General features: G+C 41.6%; 1 long non-coding RNA gene across 3 annotated transcripts in view; it reads right to left on the reverse strand.

Annotated features, from left to right (window-relative positions):
* LOC310697520 overlaps positions 1-12,531 on the reverse strand; it is a 48,012-nt gene extending 35,481 nt beyond the window's left edge. For 2 of the 3 annotated variants that reach the window (XR_014521032.1, XR_014521033.1), the window contains exons 1-2: positions 12,221-12,531; positions 12,044-12,108 (exon numbers count right to left, since the gene is read on the reverse strand). This is a non-coding gene — a long non-coding RNA (uncharacterized lncRNA). Of the gene's footprint in view, positions 1-291; positions 820-12,043; positions 12,109-12,220 lie in introns of those variants that run through there. The other variant, XR_014521034.1, reaches the window with a different exon arrangement.
* Between the last annotated feature and the right edge of the window lie 40 nt (positions 12,532-12,571).

Consider the following 12,571-nt stretch of genomic DNA (forward strand, 5'->3'; position numbering starts at 1 on the left):
TTCATTAGAGCCTCTCATTCATATGCAGCAAAGTGCCACAAGCCCATATTTAAAAGGGGAAGGAGGTGAAAAAGATTTCAAATGAGCCCCCCCCCCTTAGAGAAGCGTGTGATCTTTGTTTTCTTATCCTGAAAATCACATACTGCCAAGTTTAATAAAATATTTCAGGCACAACCATTCTGGGGAGTTTTTTTTCCATCCCAGGGCAGACTACTGTTGTAATGCCTTCCTATGAATCTGCCCTAAACTCTTCACTATGAGCAAGAACTAACAGGTGTTAGATGAGGAGGAGCTGGATAAGTATAGCTTATCGCCAGGGCTCTGGCAACCTCTGCTTGTAATTAATAGTTGAGGGCCGATCAGAATTGGGTACTTTGAATCCAGGCAGAGTCTAGCAGGGTAGAAAAACAGGTGTCAGTGTTTGCAGACTGAAATTTGTGGACCACTTTTCTGATTATAATGATTGACAGCCTTAAGAGTATATGCACTTTCTGAATTTGTTTGCAGTAAATCTTTGCTGTTGTTGATGTTAACCCAACCCCCCAATTTATATCTGGCTGTTTGTTCTTGTTTGATAATTAACATTCAAAAGAACTGGGAAAGACAACTAGGTCCCAACTGCAGGGAAAGCAATTGTGTGTTATTTTATTTATCATTTTAATGGGAACATAGGAAGCTACCTTACCCCAAATCAGAAGAGTGGTCCATCTAGCTATGTATTGTCTATGGCTCTGACTGGTAGGAGCAACTCAAGATTTCAGGTGCAGAGAGGCCTTTCTCAGACCTACCCAGAGATGCCACAGATGAAGCTGTGACCTCCTGCGTGCAAAGCAGATGCTGAGATATAAAAAGGTTACAAGAGAGATACAGAATAAAATCAGTTAGTTGGTTGGTATCCATCTGTCTCGGGAGACAATGGACGAGTGTGGCTTTGAGGGTGAAGTCAAACTGTTGGAGAGTTACAGGGCTTGCTGTGGATATAGAGACCAATACAGGAGAGACATGCTTTGCTGCAGCTGGGGCAGATGAAGGCATCCGGTTGTGCTGATGCTGGTGTACCATTGCGTTCCTTATTTCTGCACTCCTCCCAGTGGTCATTCCCCCTCTGGTCACTACTGTGGAGAGAGGGATATACTTTGGTGATGCCTTTCTATGTGTATCTCATTCCGAATCACCTTTAGCATCACCACTGCATTTCACAGAAACAATTCAAAGGATGCTGATTAGTGTGACAGGTCCCCAGTTTTTCCCAGGGAGCTGAAGCAAGCAAGAGTCTGTATGTATGAATCACAAATGTTTAAAATACAGAGACAACTTCTTAGCATTATGAGCTGAACTTCGAAAGCAGTAGTAAATCTGTGGTTTTTAATTTTTGCCCTCTTGCTTTTGAGTCTTTTAGATTAGAATGCCATCATGCTTTCAACTTTGCCTCCATAATCAGGAGCACTAGAAAATGATGTGAAAAATGAGAAGCAAGATTTTTTAAAAAGGGAATTTAAAGAGAGTGTATGTGGGCAGAAAAAGCTGCCTTCTCCCAGGCTATTCAATAGAGTGGGGCAATAAAGAGCTCACGTACCCTAAAATCAGTTTCCCTTCCCCAACCCACAGAGATTTATGATAGGATTAGTCCTATACATCTTTTGCTCACCCAGATGAGTCAAATTAAATGTTTTGGGGGCTTTTTGTTCTTTTCATAGTTCCTCATAAACCATCCTTTGAACAGTTTAATAATTTCTCCAGCTCTTGTTCTAATTTGTCTGCATCCTTCTGGTAGCAGGTTTCTAGGTGTGGCTCTAATATATCCGTAGATGCAGAAACTAAAGTAAATCTGTTTGAAGATACAATGAAATTCTACTCTCAAAAGAGGCAGTCACATCCTCTGTTGTCACTAACAAACACCATTCTCTTAATTTCTCCAAACAAAACACATTCAATATTCTATGTCAGTTTAACACATTTGACATGAATGCTACATCTGCAACAGGGTTATTTCTGTGCTTTAAAGTGTTAGTTTTTTTCTTGATAAAATCCTAACAGAGACAGTTAACTTGTTTAAACCTATCAGTATAAAGATGTGAAACAATCAGCAAAATACATTGCAGCATATACAGTCAAACCTTGGATCCTGAATGCCTTGCGACTCAAACGTTTTTGCTCCCGAATACCACAAACCCAGAAGAGAGTGTTCTGGTTTGCGAATGTTTGTTGGAACTCGAACGTCCGGAACAGCTTCCGCGGCTTCTGATTGGCTAGCCCAAGAGGCTCAGTGGTTTAGACCACAGCACCACCTGTGTCCCTTATACAACCAGTAGGAGGTGGTTAATAATGATTTATTATTATAATTGTTTAAATTATAGAATTAATTATACATTTGAATTGATGCATATAAATTAGCACATGCTAAGGTTATGCAGTTTTTGAAGCTACCAGCATGAGTTTGACCAAACTGCGGGAGGCAGTGGAAGACAGGAGTGCCTGGCGTGCTCTGGTCCATGGGGCACGAAGAGTCGGACATGACTAAATGACTAAACAACAAGGTTATGCAAATCTACACCACCTTTAGTGCTCTTTTTTTGGTGATGTAGTCCCTTTTGGGGGTGGGGGGCAATGTATAAGTGGCCCCTCTATCAGTGAACCTTTCCATGCTGTCTGCAGCAACTCGTTTTCACCAAATCCTTTTTGCTTTCTTCTTTGCTTCCTTTGCCTCACCTGCCCTAGTCTTTCCTCTCTTGCCTCTCCCACTGTCAAAATGTGGTTTGTAATCTCCTGGGGGCAAGGGTCCATGCTGTAGCTTGTGAAGTTGAGCATGCACAATGCTTATACTGTATGTAAAAAAAAAAATGTTATCTGAGTAAAAACGTTTCTCTCTCTCCTCTCATCTCCACCACACCATCCCTTTAACTCTGGTATATAGACAGCCTGCCTGCAAGATCTCTAAGGCCTTGATAATTGCTCCCACACAATAGTTTAAGAGTCTCACCATTTACATGGAGCAAACGTTTTTCCAAAGGGTCAAAGTGCAAGGAGATCTTGTAAGCAGATTAAGAAACTGGTAGAAAGGCCAAAGGCACCCTAAGACTTTACATTCCCAAAGTGTTGTGTTAAGTGGTAGCCCAAGGATGTACTTAACTCTGGAGGTCAAATGAACTTGCAGCATTTCAACCATAATCAGTCTGGAAATACAGTTGTTTACAAAGTACATTAAAGGGGCGTCCAAATAACAAAATGCCATTTCTTCAAATACATCTAGCCCATACTAGACCGCTGCTGCTTTATGGTGGTAATACTGAAACAAAAGAAATATTCTGTTTCCACTTACTTTAACTCTTAATGTGAGTTCATGCCTAAATTGGATGCATGTTCTACATTTCTTTGAAAAATCTGATACTTTATTTTCAGTAATTCTATTGTATTAGCAGTACTGTAGGACTGCAGTCTTAATCTCCTATTTACCTGTGAGTAAACCCCATCAAATTCAATAGGACTTACTTCTGAGTAGGCATAGTTAGAGTTGTGCTGTTAGTTTTGTAGTATCTAATTGTCAAGTATGATTTATGCTGCTTTGCATGAAAACAAGAAAATGTGATCAACTCTGGGAGATCAACACAATAGTATAAAACACAGTTCTTAAATTATAAGGACTTGAGGAGGTGGACAAATGCCTATTATCTCAAGCTGTGGCTCCTATTTTAAATGAATCCTTCTTATGTGAGAATAGTAGGATGAGATATCTAAAGAGCTTAATGGTAGATTTTGTAAATTAATCAATGGGGTCCAATAGATAGTTGGCCTTTAGGACTATCCTTGTTCATTGATTCTATACAACAGAGGACAGCCAATATAGTACTTCCATTTCATGGCAACTGGCCATAATGGCTACACTCTGCTTCCATGATCATCAGCAGAAATGTTTTTGAGTACCACTTGCTGGAAACAGCAGATGGGGAGAGTGGTCTTCTGCTTAGGTCCTGCTCAAGGGCATACCTAGGCTAAGATATGGTTGCCATACTTCAAAAAGTAAATACCAGGACACCCTGAAAGTTGTCAAGCTTTCTTTAAGAAGACCCCAATATTGTTCAGCTTTTTTTTATTATTAAGGAAACCACCAAAATTGTTCAGCTTTTTTTTTAAGGGCCAATTGAATTGAAATCCTGATAATATCCAGACATATGGCACCCCCAGGCTAAGAGCCCTTCTGCTCCTTCGGACACACCCTGGGCTGCTTCTCCATTGTTCTGTGAGGGCAGGCAGGGTGTGCAGGCTCCTCTGGGTTCCTTGGCAGAAGAAAGCAGTGAGTGGAGGGAGGCAGGCGGGCAGATGAAGGAGGAGAATGAGGAGAGATGGAGCAGAGCAGTCCCGACCCCATGGCCACAGAGGAAGTCATTGGAGCAGGAAGTCATTGGTGAAGTGAGAAAGGTGCCGAAAAGCAAACTTTTTGAGATTCTGGCCCATGGACTCTTCCAGCTTTGGTGGTGCTTAATGGAGGCAGTGAGAGATTTTACTTTCTTGGGCTCCATGATCACTGCAGATGGTGACAGCAGTCACAAAATTAAAAGACACCTGCTTCTTGGGAGAAAAGCAATGACAAACCTAGACAGCATCTTAAAAAGCAGAGACATCACCTTGCCAACAAAGGTCTGTATAGTTAAAGCTATGGTTTTCCCAGTAGTGATGTATGGAAGTGAGAGCTGGACCATAAAGAAAGCTGATCGCCGAAGAATTGATGCTTTTGAATTATGGTGCTGGAGGAGACTCTTGAGAGTCCCATGGACTGCAAGAAGATCAAACTGATCCATTCTTAAGGAAACCAGCCCTGAGTGCTCACTGGAAGGACAGATTGTGAAGCTGAGGCTCCAATACTTCGGCCACCTCATGAGAAGAGAAGACTCCCTGGAAAAGACCCTGATGTTGGGAAAGATTGAAGGCACAAGGAGAAGGGGACGACAGAGGACCAGATGGTTGGACAGTGTTCTCGAAGCTCCCAGCATGAGTTTGACCAAACTGTGGGAGGCAGTGGAAGACAGGAGTGCCTGGCGTGCTTTGGTCCATGGGGTCACGAAGAGTCGGACATGACTAAATGACTAAGCAACAACAACATACCTTGCCAGGGATGCAAAGGATGAGACAGGGCCACTGATCTATCTCCTTGCCAAGGGCGCAAGGGAGCCTTGGTATGCCTCTGTTCCTGCTTGTGGGTTTTCCACAGGCATCTGGTTGGTTCCTGTGAGAGCAAGATGCTGGACCAGATGGGCTGAAGGCCTGATCCAGCAGGCTCTTCTTGTCTTATGTTGCTGGACTGCAACACCCATCACCCCTGGCCTTTGACCATGCTAGCTGGCACTGAGGAGTGCTGTAGTCCAAAATCATCTGGAGGGCACCAGATTAGCTTTCCATGCTATAAAAAGTTTTCTTAATGTATTTTGGAACATCTCCAAACACACACACACTCCCATGGCACTGAATTTGATTAAATACCACACATTCCTGCTCTTAGGGATGTGGGTGGCACTGTGGGTTAAACCACAGAGCCTAGGGCTTGCTGATCAGAAGGTCGGCGGTTCAAATCACCATGACGGGGTGAGCTCCCATTGCTCAGTCCCAGCTCCTGCCAACCTAGCAATTCGAAAACGTCAAAGTGCAAGTAGATAAATGGGTACCGCTCCAGCAGGAAGGTAAACAGCATTTCCGTGCGCTGCTCTGGTTCGTCAGAAGTGGCTTAGTCAAGCTGGCCACATGACCCGGAAGCTGTATGCTGGCTCCCTCAGCCAATAAAGCGAGATGAGCGCCGCAACCCCAGAGTTGGCCATGACTGGACCTAATGGTCAGGCGTCCCTTTACCTTTTTCTTCCTGCTCTTTGCCTACATCGATATAGAATGTAAGCATTTGCTCAACCCTTTGTATTACAAGCATGATGATGATGATGATGATGAAGAAGAAGAAATTGGCAGAGCTCCCCTTTCCCTTACAAACCTTGCCAACTATCTCAGGAGAGCTTAGTCCTCTAGTTTTACATACAATAAAGAATAGAGACATCTGGTGGCTGAGCTACGTAATAGCAAATAACTAACCATCCAACCATCCCAATTGTTGGCATCTCTCTGGCAGGGTCAACAGAAGCAGAGACAAAGAATCAATGAGACGATATTATCTTCCCTCTGAAAACAGAGAAAGAAGTAGCTCATACTTAAAATAAAGCAAGGAAACTTTCAGTAAGAAGAAGCGATTCACTCAAATAAAATGATGGAAAATTCCACAGAGAATAGGACTGGGAGGGGGGCTGTTGTGGTGGTGTGTATTTGGCCATTTCTTCTTCCTATCATCTACCGCTGCAAAGCTTGCTGTGCTGGCCCAAAATCTAGTCAGCTTTACAAGTAGATTAATGCCTTTCCTCCATTGTGTTGCATGGGCATCCTTCCAGCTCTACAGTGTGAGAACCAGAAAGACGTCAACACTTTGGGCCATGGAGAAACCTAATTAAGCAGTTATTCCTGCTCTTTGTCTAAACCAAACTGAGCATGTAAGTGCTTTCACTCCACCTTTTGTACTATGAACATTGGGTTTTTTGTCTGAAGAAGCAGTCTATGGAGCCTGAAAGCTCACATAATGTCCTTAAACTACTGGTTGGTCCAAGCATCCCGTTGATTCTATGCCTGGCTTGTTTGTCTTTGGCAGGAGGCAAATTGCTACTTACACAAAGTGTCCTCATTATTTACATAGCACCATCAATGTCCATGATACTTCACAGAGTACAAAAAGACACACTATCCTGTTTTTGGAGTTTAGGGCATTTTTTTTATTTTTACACTATTGTCCAAGGAGAGGCAAGGACATAAGAAAGAGTTATGCTCTCTTCTTCATTCTTGGAAGAAGAAAATAGCCACCCTTGAATCTGTTTTATTAGCAGGCAATTTTTGTAAATCATCCAATGTGTTATAACAATGTTTGGGGGGTTTGCAACAGTAAATTTTGTATTTATTATGCCATATAAAAGCAAAATGACAAAAATGTCATGGGTTTGGCACATGACATATTCATTTTTCTTTTAAAAACTCCTTTTCTATGCTGTCACAGAACCTGATTTTTTCCAAATTTTAAATTGTATTTTTATTGCTTCTTTTGTTTTATTGTATTTTATTGCATTATAACTTGAATGTTATGGAATGCAAATTGTAGTGCAATACAATAGAATAAATAAAGGAAACAATTAAAATGCAATTAAAAACCATATATCAGCTTACAGTTCTCACAATGGGCAAAAATATATATTTCATTAAGTGGTCTGCCAAGACCGCCAGCAGTTTTCAAGGGATCGGGGGGGGGGAGGGTTGGGAACCACTGATTTAGAGAAATGTTCACTAAAATGCTGATGAATTTTCATGAGGACTTTAAAATAAGTAAATAAAACATGCTGATGTGGAATAGAAATGTGATGATCTGAACCTAACAATGGGAAAATGAAGGAATCTGAAATTGACAGGCTCACACATTCCTAATTAATTTCCCCCTTTGCCAAAACACCCAAGCACAATCTTGTCAAAGTCAAGGACTTCTAATAGCACTTGCCCTTTAAAATCAGTGAGAATTAACTCCAGCTTATTGAACCTTTTAATGCTACATTAAGGAACTTCCTCTTGGCTGCACTTTCATGGCATCCGAATCTGCGTCTGGAGATGGCTGCCTTGTTCTTCCCAATGACCAGGCTGACCCTGCCTTTGTGACCTAAGCAGAAATATTGGATGTTGTTAACTTGCTTCCCCAAGCTGAAAATAGATGCCAGGGAGACATTCAGTAACGTCTGAGCAAAGAAGCACTTCTCATTTTGCAGACACCTTCTTATTTTTACATGTTGCGCGATAGGTTTCTGAGAAGGCGCACAGACTTGTGAGCTGTGCACTCTGCGTCCTTTAAGGAGGGCCAAGTGAGCTGGCCAGTTAAACGTGAAGTGATGACTGCCGTCTTGACTTTGCAAAGCCCCCTTTGGTCTGTTTTTAGAAGGCTATTAAAGATAAGATATTAGTGAGCTGATTTCAAAAGATGCTGGGTTCGGAGGGATAATGCAACCGTGAAAGGGCAAGAAGGGAGATGTGGCTCTAGAGAAACATCTTCCTCAGATAGACAATCTTCTTCATAGCTGTTGTAGTCCAAGCTATGAGCTCAGCCCTTCCAGCAGCATTAAAGTCATGCAGGAATGCATTTGTCTCCTCAGACTTATAAAACAATCATAACAGGCATTAATGATGTTGGTGGCCTACCAGGGATGTTCTAATTACTGGCACTTCTATGCAACATTAATGGGCAGCCATCATTTATATGGGCCAAGCTAAGACATTGCAGACATTCCCCGAAAGCTTCATTACAAGTCTTTGGCATAGCCGGCATTGCTGCAACAGCTGCTTGTGGTTGATGGCAGCAGTGTATCCTCCACCCTCACTCCTCGTTGTGTTCATGACCTCTAGGAACCTGCTAGTTTACAGCAAATCATTCACAACTCCCCCCACCCCGAAAAATAATTTGATCAAGTCAGGCACAAGCTAGCATCGTGAAGAGAGCTTGTCTGCAGACACCTTTGGGGGCTGCCTCTTCTACTTCCTGAGCATTAGAATCCTTCATTTCAGATTCCAAGCATGTTGCTGTCTCTGGGTGACTGCCATGACCTCATTTACAAATGTGTGCAGTTACATTGATTCATCTCCAGGAAACGTGGACTCATTTGCCGGGTCCATCTAGCAATATAAGAGCAGTGGTTGGCTCCGAAATATGAAAAAAACAAAACACCTAATCAGATATGTTCAGCCTCAGCAAAGGTTTGTTTTTCTTTTCAAATATTCTAAGCAGCACTTTTTGTTGTTGTTAACACTACCACATAATAATATATGGAGTATAACGTTGTTGTTGTTGCAATTATGGCTGCTGATAATTCTATTTCTTTGTTCTGTTGACTTTGAGGGAATACAGTGATTAAAAAAAACCACATGGCTTGAGCTCAATTGTGTTGTGGATTGTGTGAATTAGGGCCAAATTCTCCGGCAGCTATCTGTCAACTTTTGTGGGAAAGTAACATATAGACACCTGCAGGGTTGGCCAATGATAATTTTGCTGCCTGGAAATATGGAGCCTGCTTGCATTCTGTGCACAAGACAAGACCCAACAGGACTGTGAGGTAACTCTTACTTCAGCATCCTACATTGCACCCAAGGAAAGTACACGAGTTGATGCTAAGGCAGGTCTCAGAGCACACAGAGCTCTGTCCAACAACTTTCCACCAGTCCTCACCTCCTGGCATCTGCCACTTGGTGGGTTGCCTTGGGAAGGGCTATAAAGCAATTTGCTCCTGTTTTCTTTCTGAGTTGTGATTTGGACACAGAGCACTTTGCAGCTATTTATGACAAAGCATACTTCCCTTTTTATCAGAAAAGACATTCTTGAGCTTCCTAATGATCCAGCAATTTATTTATTTTTTGCTGGTCATTCATCCCACCCTTGTGTTGGCTATTCACATCAACCTCATCTTGAGTTTGCAATCAACTTTTGATACAATAAGTGAATGGTAGACCTTGGATAAATTCTGCTGCAACAGCCGTAGATTCACCCACAAGGTAAATCTGGATACTGTAGAGCACACCAAATATGGAAATGGTTAATGGCAAAGTTGTTGTGACTTGATTTCATTTATAGCTTGCAATTTGCATTCTGTTACATTCTAACATATCCCCACCCTTTCTCTTCCTTTGTTTATCTATGCGTAACATTCCTTTAGGGGTTGAATTTGGATAGAAAAACATCCACTTGGGATGGATGCCTAATTTATCATGTTTCTTTTCTTCTGTGTTTTATGAGACACTTGAAACAAAGCCGGCTTTGGGTGGCGATGGCAGTGGTAGCAGCAGCAAAATGCACTATACCCTCTTTACACTGGGTAATTTCAGGGCATTGACACTCTGTGATGGGTGTGTACAAAGCAAACTGAGAACACCACGAAAATGGAAAAGATGTTCCTGGCATCTGCTTTCTAAACAGAGCTCAGATTTATTTGAACTGCCTTTGATGTTTTAATTACAATATTGATTCATTCTCAAAGCAGTAGGTCTAGTTTATCTTGCTCATAATTCATGTACATTGTTTTTCCTGTTCTTTGGCACCCCCAATCTAGACTATACTTAAGTAAATTTCCTTTTTGGACAAAATCAAGCAAGGTGAACAGGGCATGATACTTCCTTGTAGCAGAAGGCATAGCATATTAATTGAAGGGGTCTGTGTGACTGGGGATGCCTCCAGACATCTCCCCAAACAGAATATGTACCAAATTCTGGGGTTCCAGATGGAGAGGATTTGCTCCCCGGGTCTGAACATGCACTTAGATCTTGTGGGTGGGTAAATAATGCAGTACCGGTTCAGAGGCGCCACTGGGCCTTCTGATAAATGTGTGAGTACAGGGAAGGCACTGTATTCGTGTAGTGCTGTGATATCACCATGTCCCTCTGGAGCAGGGATGCAAAAAGAATGCAACGAGGTCATAAACAGAAAAGCTGGAAGTCTATGGATTTGCCCATTGCAGCACGGAATATACATTTCCTACTTATCAAGAAGATGTCTGCAAACGTAACATGAAGGCTGGCAACATTAGCCTTGCCATGTGGGAAACCTTGCAGATGAACACAGTGCCTGGAGACAGACAGCAGGTCATGTATCCACAGCAGTGACCAAGACCACCTCCCTTGTTCTCTTACAATAGAAATAGCGCCTGCCTGAGAGGTGCCAGAACTGAGTTCCAGTGAGTTCCAGCTTGAAAAATGTCCTGATGGTGCACCTGTAGCAGCAAAACCAGATGCCTTCACCTGCCCCACCTGTAATAAAACACGTCTCTCCCATATTGGTCTCTACAGCTGCAGCAGACACTGTAACTCACCAATGGTTTGACTTCACCCCCAGTGGCAAATTCTTCCATTGTCTCCCAAGGCAAATGAGTGCCAACATATGGTATTTTACAATTTTTGAATCAATAATCTGGGTTTGAACTGGAGCTAAATCTCATTCAGAAAATGCCAGATTTTGTCAGTTTTTGTAACACACATTACTTTTCACCTGGAGTTTTCATTATTAAGAAGCATTCATAGTCTATCAATGTGATTATTTCAAAATCCTAAAAAGTACCATCAGTTGATTTCTGACTTATCCCTTTGTTTACATTGCAAGTCAACTTGGTGGGACACCATTCATACTGGTTATTCACACTTAAATGTGTTCCACAATGTTCTGCAGATTTCAGTGTTCTCTCTCTATATAGATGTGCTTGACAATATACAATATTATGTGCATTTCTGTATTAAAGCACTTTTTACTTTTTTCTAAAACCAAACAAGAGAAGGAAAGTGGAATGCCACATCTTTGTACTTTTGTCCTGTAATGCTTTATGGCTTACATTTTTTATTTCCTTTCTTTTTGCTTTGTTTGCAACTTTTTGTTAACAAATCAAAAAAATTTATTTTGACTAAAAGCAATTAAAAAAGAAGGAAAGATTGATCATAGCATGGTCGTGCACATCACATCAGTCCATTCTCATTTCTTGGAATGGCCCACTTGGATTACCATTGTTAAATTTAAGATTATTTTGTGCTCTCATTTAGTTGAATTCTGGGTGGGTGAGCTTGTCGCCTTTTGACTTGGAAGTGATCTGAGTTGTCCCCCCCAAAAAACTGCAAATAATTGTTTTCTAAGCACGTATGATCTTAACAAAGCACCTACCTCTGCTCGCTTCCCTCTCAAAACAATTAACCCATCTGGGAATACCAGTGGTGTCAGTTTATATACCTCAACAAGAGTAGAAATAGGGCGGGGGTGTATTTATTTCCCATGTAAAGGTAAATTTTCATATTTTGCACTTTCCAAAACATCTCACGGACCAAAACAAAGCTATCTTTCAAAATCCACACTTATCTGAATTTTGTAGTTCTCTAGCCATGTAGTGTGTGCAAAAAAACAAAAAACCAAACAAATGCATACATTAGTGAAAATGCATACATATTAGAACAAATTCACACTTACAATGCTGGTGAATTTTCACAAGGACTTCTTCAAAAATCAGCAAACTTCTGTGGAAATGTGGACAACTAAAATGAAGATAGAAACAATGAGAAACTGAAACTGACAGATCCACCCATCTCTAAGCAAGCAGGAACAAGGACGATCTGATCTCATCTCTCCTTCTTCCCCTTCCCTCACCTCTCGGATTTGTTTCTTACAAGTGCCAGGAGGAAAAGTCCTGCTTCGCCCTTGGGAGATGTATTCGTAGCCACTGTGCATTTGCACATGTGGGCTTAGTTTGTATTTCAGTCTGTGGTATTATGTCACTGCACTTCTCACTTTCTCTGAAAGCCAAAGAGTATATTTGAAGACGCTGCTGCTCTTCATTACAAGTTACAACATCATACTTCAGAAATATGCTAAGGCTGTATTCACTCAAATAAAGTATCAACAAACAGGAGAATTCATTAAATGAGGCCAGCTTCCTATCTTCCCATTATTTAAATGCATTTCACCTTAAAAAACCTCAGAGAACTGACACACAAAGCA

The sequence above is a fragment of the Podarcis liolepis genome (assembly GCF_965112155.1).
Source record: "Podarcis liolepis genome assembly, chromosome: 2".
Classification (NCBI taxonomy): Eukaryota; Metazoa; Chordata; class Lepidosauria; order Squamata; family Lacertidae; genus Podarcis; species Podarcis liolepis.